The sequence below is a fragment of the Hypanus sabinus genome, unplaced genomic scaffold (genome assembly GCF_030144855.1).
Source record: "Hypanus sabinus isolate sHypSab1 unplaced genomic scaffold, sHypSab1.hap1 scaffold_481, whole genome shotgun sequence".
NCBI lineage: Eukaryota > Metazoa > Chordata > Chondrichthyes > Myliobatiformes > Dasyatidae > Hypanus > Hypanus sabinus.
In genome coordinates, this window is record NW_026781351.1 from 156,437 (window position 1) to 166,247 (window position 9,811).

At 45.2% G+C, this 9,811-nt stretch overlaps 1 non-coding gene across 1 annotated transcript; it reads left to right on the forward strand.

Moving 5' to 3' along the window:
- The first annotated feature begins 237 nt into the window (after positions 1-237).
- trnav-cac (transfer RNA valine (anticodon CAC)) lies at positions 238-310 on the forward strand. Its single transcript has one exon. It is a non-coding gene; the product is annotated as a tRNA-Val (tRNA).
- Positions 311-9,811: the final 9,501 nt, after the last annotated feature.

A 9,811-nucleotide genomic window follows, 5' to 3' on the forward strand; every position in this document is an offset into this window, starting at 1 on the left:
GGCACCCATTCCACGCCCGTGTTCAGCACTTGGGTTCGTTCCACTGCCACGTCCTTGTAACATTCTACCTATACCCATATTCCAGGGAATAAAGTCCGAACTATTTAGTACTTGGTACTGAAAACGGAAAGGGATGGTGGGCAATATTTTTTGCTTAATGCTGTATTTCAGAGCAGGGCGGGGAGCGGGTGCCTCGGGTCATTGCTCAAGAGCGCAAAGCATTGAGCGCTTTGCATGGTTTCTGTGGTGTAGTGGTTATCACATTCGCTTCACACGCGAAAGGTCCCCAGTTCAATTCTGGGCAGAAACATTGTTTGGGCTTCAGTGCTTCAAATGAACTTGAGACTCAACTTTTCAGTTTGTGTTCAAGTTTACTGTCATGGGCATGGAGGTGTAAATATAATGAACTGTCGCTTTTCTAGCAGTAGCGCATTGTATTTCAAACCTGGCAAAGGTAAATTAAAGAAAGAAAAATTAATAGAAATTATATATAATTTACGGGAGAACATAAACGGATTTAGACCTAAGGAGGTTCGTAGATAACGTACACTGCAACGTACACGGGAGAATTAGCCTTCGAACCTATTGCCATGTATTGTCGCATGAGGATGCATTGTGGTTTCAACGGAGCTCGCATCTCAAATGTTCCCATTCAGACAAACATCAGGAAGAATAAACGTGTGCTGCAAAATTCCAAACCTACTTTAAAATGTTAAAGCGCTTTCTTTTTCCTCCTCCTGTATTCCATTCCTTCCTAGTCCCACCATACATACTCTCTGTTCAAATTCCCCGGCACGTTCTACAAGGTTCCACCTTTCCCCTCTCTCTCTCTCTCGCATTCAATCTCTCTGCTTTTCTTTGTTTTCTCTGTCGCGAGCAGCACCACATTCTGATGAAACATTCATTTTAAAATGAAAGTATAAAAAGGACATTTAAATATCCTTTATTAGATTGCCTTAACTTTATTAGATACATCCTTCACATACACATGGAGCAAAAATCCTTACGTTATGTCTCAGTCTAAATGTACAATGCGCAAATTTATAGTAATTTATAATAAATATATGTACAACTCTATAGTCAATATAACATTGACATACAGTTGTGCCAGCATGAATTCAGCAGTCACATGTCCTCGTGGAAGAAGCTGTCCTGGAGCCCGTTGGTCCTAGCTTTTATGCTGCGCTACTTTTTCCCGGATGGTAAAATCTGGAAGAGTTTGTGATTGTGGTGACTCGGGTCTCGAATGGTCTTTCGGACGCTTTATACACACTTGTCTCTATAAATGTCCTGAACAGTGAGAATTACACATCTTTTGATGTGTTTGGGCTGTCCGCAGTGCTCCCTGCAGTGTCCTGCGATTGAGGGAAGTACAGTTCCCAAAAGAGCCAGTGATGCAGCCAGTCAGGATGCTCTCAGATGTGGCTCTGTTACAAGTTCTTAGGATATGGGTACCCACGCCAAATCTCTTCAACCGTCTGAGGTGAAAGAAGCGCAGTGCCTTTATGTACAGACTACCCGACATCCTCGGTGATGTTTATGCCAAGCAACTTAAAGCTATTCACCCCCTCAATCCAGGTACCTTGATGTCAATAGGGGAGAGCCTGTCATTTGCTTAGGACAGCTGAACATATATTTATTGGCATGTTTCATTTTAATTAAGTTGTGGTACGTTCGTAAATTAATTCAACCGGAACACTTAAAACTCGACTGATTTCCAGAAAAAAACAACAAACAAAAAAACATGTCTTTGCACCTAATACAGCGTGATTGAAGCCTGCTGTGTTTCTGTTCCATTGACGGGAAGCGATCGCGATGGAAAATAAAGTGGAAATAATAAAGTCTTTGGAAACAGCGGAAACGCCATCGGCCATTGGAAAAACTTTAGGCTGGAGTCGGTCCACGATCGTAACAATTTTAAAGGATAACAGATAAAGTGAGAATGATGTAGCATGTGAAAGGCCCTGCCCCAATGAAAGCTACCATTATTACTAAGCAAAGCAATGATTTTATTATTGGTATACATACCTTTCTTAAGTATTTTATATGCATAGAAAGGTAAAATATATACTATATACTAAGACAAACGTTTGACTAACTGACGCTAAATAATACCGGATGTAATTGTTCCGACTTGCGTACAAATCCGACTTAAAGACGGGCTTGGAACGGAAAACGTACGTAACCCGGGGAGTATCTGTTATAATGATGATGATGATGATGATAATGATGATGATAACAATAATAATAATAATCATCATCATAATACTTTAGTGATCCCGAATGGGAAATCCTTTCGTTAGAGTAGTAAATTTTAAAGGCACACTGTGGAAGAATTTAAGACTCTTTGGATATGTTGGGGTTGTGAATGCTCCTGAGATTCAGCTAAAATCAGCAAGAAAGAAGTGGTAGCGCCGGGTAGAAAGCAATCAAAATGTTGTAATCTAGTTCTAAGTTGAAAGTCAAGCAATGTTCTTCTTAAGTGCTTTTAGTTACACACGCTGTATCTATATAATGAAACGTGTCTACAAGCTAAGCAGAGCCCCTAAACACCGCACTCAGGTGCAGTGGCTCTCTGTAATATCGTATAATGAAGTTCTTTAGTCTGAAACAATTCTCTGAGTCGGCCTGATTTGTTCTGTCTGCCGCGCCAGAGATTTTTCCGCAACAGATTAGCAACGGGGATGGGATCCTCTATCGAGTCTCCTCGGTGAAAGGAGGAGGCTAGAAGAGCAGGATCCAGAAAAGGAACCCTAAGCGGAAAAGGAGAAGCAAGACAGAAAGGATCGTGCCAAGTTGGGAAGGAAATTCTGTCTCCTAGCTGAAAGTGGGAGGCTGGTGCCCTGCGTTCTAGCCGAAAGAGGGACGGCAAGGGGTGTTCGTATGGGTACCAAGGTAGCTACGGATCAATTCCATAACTGAACTCAAAGACCCGTGGAAAGGCAGAGGAAACACACCGGTGAGCGCTCTCGGTAAGATTCCATGTGAAATAATACGAGCGCTCGGTATCGTTACTCAATGTTGCAGAACGGCTGGGAAAGCAAGGAAAGACCTTGAAAGCAAGAAAGAAGGTGGAAAAACGAATGAAGACTGTTAAAAAGAACCGCCGGTAGGTAAGAAAAACTCTGGTGCCACCATGGTCGCCAGTGAACACCATAGTAAGAGGAACTTGGGATAACGCGTAGGCTACAACCTTTATCAGTGTTCTCTATGGGTGGTCTCAAGGACACTGGCTCTATGGGGGCAGATTTAAGATCCCCCAATTCAGACTTGGTGGAATGTAGTGACTAACGGGAATGGGGACACTAATTGGGATCTTGAGTACATGATGGGATGTTTTGAAAAATGGATGAAGGTGGCCAAGAAGCACCAACCCACCCAAACTGAAAGAGAAGGAGAAGCAGGGGCAGGAGCTGTAGGGGGACGGGAGTTAAACGTTAAGACAGGGGTTGGAAGGGATGGGGCGATAAGTACGTGCTCGAGAGCGCGTCGTGGCAGGGAACCTCAGCCAGTGCCGGACTCGCAGATACAGCAGGCGCCAAAAATCATGATTGGAGACGTACCCATACTCAAACCCTGGATTCCCTCTGAGGCCCGGGATATTGTGGTTGAAGCCCCTAACCCGTTAAAAAGGCCGGCTGCATTCCTCAGATGGGTAGAACAAATGTGCGAGATTTACATCCATGGAACCATAGAACCATAGAACAGTGCCGCACAGAATTAGGCCTTTTGGCCCTTCTTGGCTGTGCCGAAACATTTTTCTGCCTGCTCCCACTGCCCTGCAGCTAGACCATATCCTTCCATACACCTCTCATCCATGTAACTGTACGTTTTTCCTAAATGTTAAAAGTGAGCCTGCATTTACCATTTAATCTGGAAGCTCAATCCACACTCCCACCACTCCCTGTGTGAAGAAGCCCTCCAATGTTCCCTTTAACCTTTTCCCCTTTAACCCTTAACCCATTTTCTCTGTTTTTTTCTCTCTCTCCCCTGGCCTTAGTGGAGAAAGCCTGCTTGCATGCACTCCATCTATACCCATTATAATTTTATACACCTTTATCAATTCGCCCTCATTCTTCCACGCTCCAGGAAGAAGTCCTAACTTATTCATCTTTTCTCTGTAACTCAGTTTCTCAAGTCCCGACAACAGCCTTGTATTCCTTCTCTGCACTCTTTCAATCTAATTAATAGCCTTCCTGTAATTAGGTTACCAAACCTGCACACAATTCTCCAAATTCGGCCCCACCAGTGTCTTATACAATCTCAACATTATATTACAACTCTAATTCTCAGTACTTTGAGTTATAAAGGTCAATGTGCCAGAGGATGTCTGCAGAACCCTATCTACCTGTGATGCCAGTTGTACGGAATTATGTAACTGTATTCCCAGATTACCCTGCTCTACTGCACCCCATCAGTGTCCTACCATTTAGCTTGCATGTTCACCTTGGTTTGTCCTTCCTCACACTTGCCATACCTCACACAAGTGCAATACAACACACTTGCCTGCATTAAACTCCATCTGCCATTTGTCAGCCCATATTTCCAGCTGGTCCAATTCCCTCTGCAAGCTTTGAAAACCTTCGTCACTGTTCACTACATCTTCAATCTTTGTATCATTAGCAAATTTGCTGATCTAATTTACCACATTGTCATCCAGATCATTGATATAATTGACAAATAACAATGGACCCAGCACTGATCCCTGCGGCACCCTTTGTCAGGAGACTTACGAATTCTGTTGAGATGAGCTTATGGTAGCTGTTGGGTGGCCCTAAAAGAAACCTGACAGTTCCCACTTGGAGAGAATGAGGATTGGCGGACCGATGATGTGCAGGTACCCCCGGGAAATGAATCACAAGTGCATTGAACGCATTGAAGCCTTGTGGTACTTGCTGCAGGTAGTGCAGTATTGCTCCCGATCGCACTCTACTGCCTGGTATACTGGAGAAGATTTCCCGGAGTACAGGAAAAGGGCATTTACTTCTGAGGGTCAGAAAAGCGAAATATACCCGCAACCTTATCTTCGCTTCGGAAAAGAAGGGTTGGGTATTCCGGTAAACCTAACTGAAGGACAGCGGCCCCTGTCTCTTCAGGAGACAGATTCAGTTCCTCATTTAACCATTGCTATACGCTCGCCGTACCACGCTAAACAGACAGGTCCAATGATAAAACGATTGCAATCAGCAACATTTCCGGTATTTCCTACTTGTCGGGAGCCCACCTTCCTTTTCAGCAAAGTTCCAAAGACAGCAGCCGCCCGAAACACCAAGTCCGGCCGCTCCTCTGGCATTAAAAGCAATAGACGCAAAACTATAGGCTCGACACGGGACGCATGTGGGCAGGGTACTCAATGCAAGGGATCACTCTGTCACACTGAAGAAGAATGCAGTCTTACCATGTATCAGGCAATACCGACTGGCCCCTGAGGCAGAAAAGCACATAGTCCCTGTGATTGATTCACTGCTCCAACAAGGGGTTCTTAACCTACCGTGAGCCACTGTAACATTCCCATACTGCCCATACCTAAAGTCAGTCGAACCAATGAGTGGCTCTTTGTGCAAGGCTTAAGAGCCGTCAATAATATCGTGATTCCAATAGTTCCAGTGGTACCTGATATCAATATGATTCTCCCGTCCTTTCCCGCCGGTGCAGAAGCTTATACGGTGGTGAACCTGTGTTCCGCCTTTTTCTCCATGCCCCTCCATCCAAACGGCCAATATCTGTATATCTTTACTTATAAAGGACAGCAATATACTTGGACAATTACCACCCGGGGTAAAACGAAAGTGCAGCCCTGTATGCAGCAAATGTTACGTACAATTCGGACGAGTGTCTAGGAGGGGAATCTACTTTGCTACAATATGCTTATGATCTCTTAGTAGCGTCTTCTAGTCTATCATTCTGCTTAAAAGACCCGATAGCTTTGCACCTGTTTCTAGTCGCTGGCAGACATCGCATGTTACGATCGGAGCAACAATACTGCCAGTCAGTGGCGCAATACCTTCTTTTCCGCTTGAAGGCCAGAGTTCGAGAGATAGGGCCGGACTGAATAACGGCAATCTTGCGAATACCGCCGCCTAAGATGAAGAAGGAAGACCTTTCCTTCCTGGGAATGGTCGGCTACTGCCGTCAGTGTATCCACGATTGCCGTCTACATGATGTCGCCCTCCGCGCCGCAGCTGCCAAGAATGCAACCGGGCGAGTCATCTCATCGGCCAAAAGACGACGTAGTGTCAGTAGGTTACACCATAGTCGATATATACCAGACACAGGAAGCCTATGCACTGACCCCAGGAACCATAGTTGATCTATACCAGACAGAGGAAGCCTATGTACTGCCCCCGGGAACCATAGTTGATCTATTCCAGACAGAGGGAGCCTATGCACTGCCCCCGGGAACCATAGTTGATCTATTCCAGACAGAGGGAGTCTATGCACTCTGCGCAGGCAGCCGAACATGTTGCACTCACCCTAGCTTGTATATTGGCCAGGAATTGGGACTCCCGATACGCCTTTGTGATGGTGCATGATTTTGGGCAAATATGGAAAAATAGGGGTTTCATAATCTCAGTGGGGAAGTGCATAAAACATTCACGACTAGTATTGAATCTTCTCGAAGCTATTCAACTGTCTTAGCAGCTAGAAATGATCAAATCTGGAGTCACACACCAATGCTGCAGATGAATTTTCCCAGGGAAATGACCGACCAGACCAAGCCGCAACGAAGTTTGTTTTAACTCAACATCCTATTTCACAAGGCCTTCGCGAATCGTACCCCACGCCTCTCTCTGCCCGAGAGCCCTCTGAGCTTCAGGTAACACAGCAGAATTTTGGTCCACAGGAAATGGAGGCATGGCAAAAGGCGCACTGACACTATAAAGATGGTTGTGGGTTCCACCCCGACGGGAGGGTGGTGTGTCCTCGAAGCTTGTTTTTGCCCCCGTGCCGCCTGGCGCATGCCCAGGCCAATATGGTTAAAGGAGGGATGCAGCATGTAATCGATCATCAGTGGTACGCACCCGGATAACACCTACAACACAGGAAATTACCCGTGCGTGAATCATTTGCCAGGGCAATGATCAGGGCAAATCGCCGGAGAAATTCTAACATCTCCCGATGCCTAAAATGCCGTTTGAAATTTTGCAAATTGATTTCCTTCATGTGCCACCGCCGTCGGGGTATAAATACATGCCAGTGATAGTTGACATGTTCACTCAATGGGTGGAGGCCTATCCCACACGAAAGGATGATGTTCGAACGGTGGTAAAAATATTATGGAATTAATACCCCGGTACGGAATACACATGCGAATAAACAGTGATAGGGGAACACACTTCACGGGTCGAATGGTGAATGATTTGGTGCGGGCCATGGGGTTCCAATGGAAATTCCATATCCCATATCAGCCTCCATCCTCAGGGATAGTCGAAAGGACGAATGGGGAACTGAAAGTAGCCCTGTTTAAAGTGCACCAGGACAATCAGCTATCCGGGCCAGAGGCACTCTCTATAGTGTTATGCGGAACAGGAAAAATAGGGCCACTGGAATTCTTATGGGGCGCCCCATGAACTACTGTCATTCGACCCCCGGTTACCACTGAGAGACTGGCCCTGATCTGGAACAATTAACAAACCCCAGCGCACGCCCAAGCATTGGGCAAAACAGCCACCAAGCTGCATGAGACAGTGAGATAGGCGCAGAACCCTCTGGGAAGCGAGAACATGCATCATTTCCAACCCGGTAATAGGGTGTATGTAAAGGAGCTGAAAAAGCGTTCTCTTTCTTCTAGGTGTAAGCGCCCTTACACAGTGCTGATAATAACCGGAACCGCGGGGAAAGTTGAAGGAAACGGAGAATGGATTCACGCTACTAGGTGCACTGCACCAGGAGTTGGAAGACAAGAAAGCATGAAGCTGAACAAGCCATTTGCTGTTATGGGGACTGATACTGCGCGGAGTCAGTGTGGCCTTGTCCAGAAATACCTTTTTGTCACTTATTCCAGTCATTAAGGTGAAGAGTTGGACTCTTGTTGGGTGAGTGTAAAGATTCCTCAGCATGTCGCCCAGGGAATGTCCCTGGAAGGGGTCCCCATGAGCGGAAGCGAAATACTTTCTGTGTAACTTACGAAGCTATTTAACACATCCTATTCCAGCTTTAGAACGAGATTGGCAGAAGGACTGTGATGTCAGTGAAGTGGATTGTGGATGTCCCTGCTTCAAAGGATGGCACCTCTTTATCCCAACGGAGGGAAAAAAGGATGCGCTCCTTCGAGTTAGTAAATACACAGAAAACTGTAAATGGAAATCATTATAATACGACAAGGGGAATAGGGGCATTTTGGTGTAATAGTTCTTGTACTGAATGGAAGGTGGGTCCTCCACCGCCTAGTCTAATGGGACTTACTGGGTATGTGTGGAAAGAGTTTTTCCATGGCTTCCAAGGCCGCCAGGCGAAAGTGAGAATGTATCCCCAGGAAATTGGACGGGCTGTTGTTATCTGGTCTATATAGTGCCCTCCATGCATCCTATGAATGATATGTCGCAACACCTTTATTTAAGGCTATGTAAGAGAGGGTAACGAAAAGTGAAAGGTTTTGGACGACAGCATTTCCCTCATATGGTATTGCCCGAAATTCGCGATAAATTATTATTATTATGGCAACCACTCTACAGGTATTGGACGATGGCACTGCCGATGCCCTAACTGACGTGCAGACGTCAGTGAAAGACATAACAACAGAGGTAGTTGCTCTTAGAATGGTAGCCTCGCAAAATAGAATGGCCCTGGACATGTTATGAGCCGTAAAAGGGGGGACATGCGCCGTGGCAGGGCAGGAATTTTGTTCTTACATTCCCGATGCTTCAGGAAACATAACTGACCTTAGTGAACACATAAGGGGAAAGATTAAGGAGATTACGAAGATAGAGAAACAGATTAAGAATTTTGGTTCAGGAACGAAATGGTGAGAAACAATAGAGGAATGGTTTTCTGACTGGGGAAGCTGGATTACCCATGGGATAATTCTAGTAGTAATAATATGTGTTTTAGGATGCTGTGTATTTGGAGTATTACTATTGTACTGTGACCAGTCAATAAAAAGAGCCTTATTCGGAACTGAATATGACCCTGTGTTACCCCCAGATGGTGAGAGAAATTCGCAGTAAGCGAAGCTGGTGGGCAGAGGAGGTACATCCTGGCAAGGAAATACACTTTCCGGAGGGAACTGAACCCCCTCTGACGAAGAGGAGGAAATGCATCATCAGGAGTGTTGATCAGAAAGGATCATCAACGAGTGAATTGTGGAAGAATTTAAGACCCTTTGGATACGTAGGGGTTAACCTAATCGCCTGTGAATTCTCTTAAAATTTTTCTAAAATCCTTGCAGGTCTTGGAATTCAGCTAAAGTCCTTACACGAAAGATGTCGTGGCCTCGCATTTACGTAAAGCTCTTGTTTGTTGCAATCTCGTTCGAAGATCCGAGTCACGTTGTTTGTTGAAATCTAGTCCTAAGTTCAGAGTCAAGCAATGCTCTTGTTAAGAGCTTTAAGTCACGTAATCTGTGTCTATACAATGAAGCGGGTCTGCAAGACAAACAGAGACCCAAGCACCGCCTTTAGGTGCAGAGGTTCCCCGTGATATCACGTAAAAATAAAGTCCTTTAGTCTGAAATAGTTCTGAGTCGGCCTGATTTGTTCTGTCTGCTGCTCCTGAGATTGATCTGTCAGAAACTACATGTCGTATATGCACTTTATGTCAACTTGTATTTCGACAGCATATTCTACCTGTTAATATTATTGTATTGCTTTGA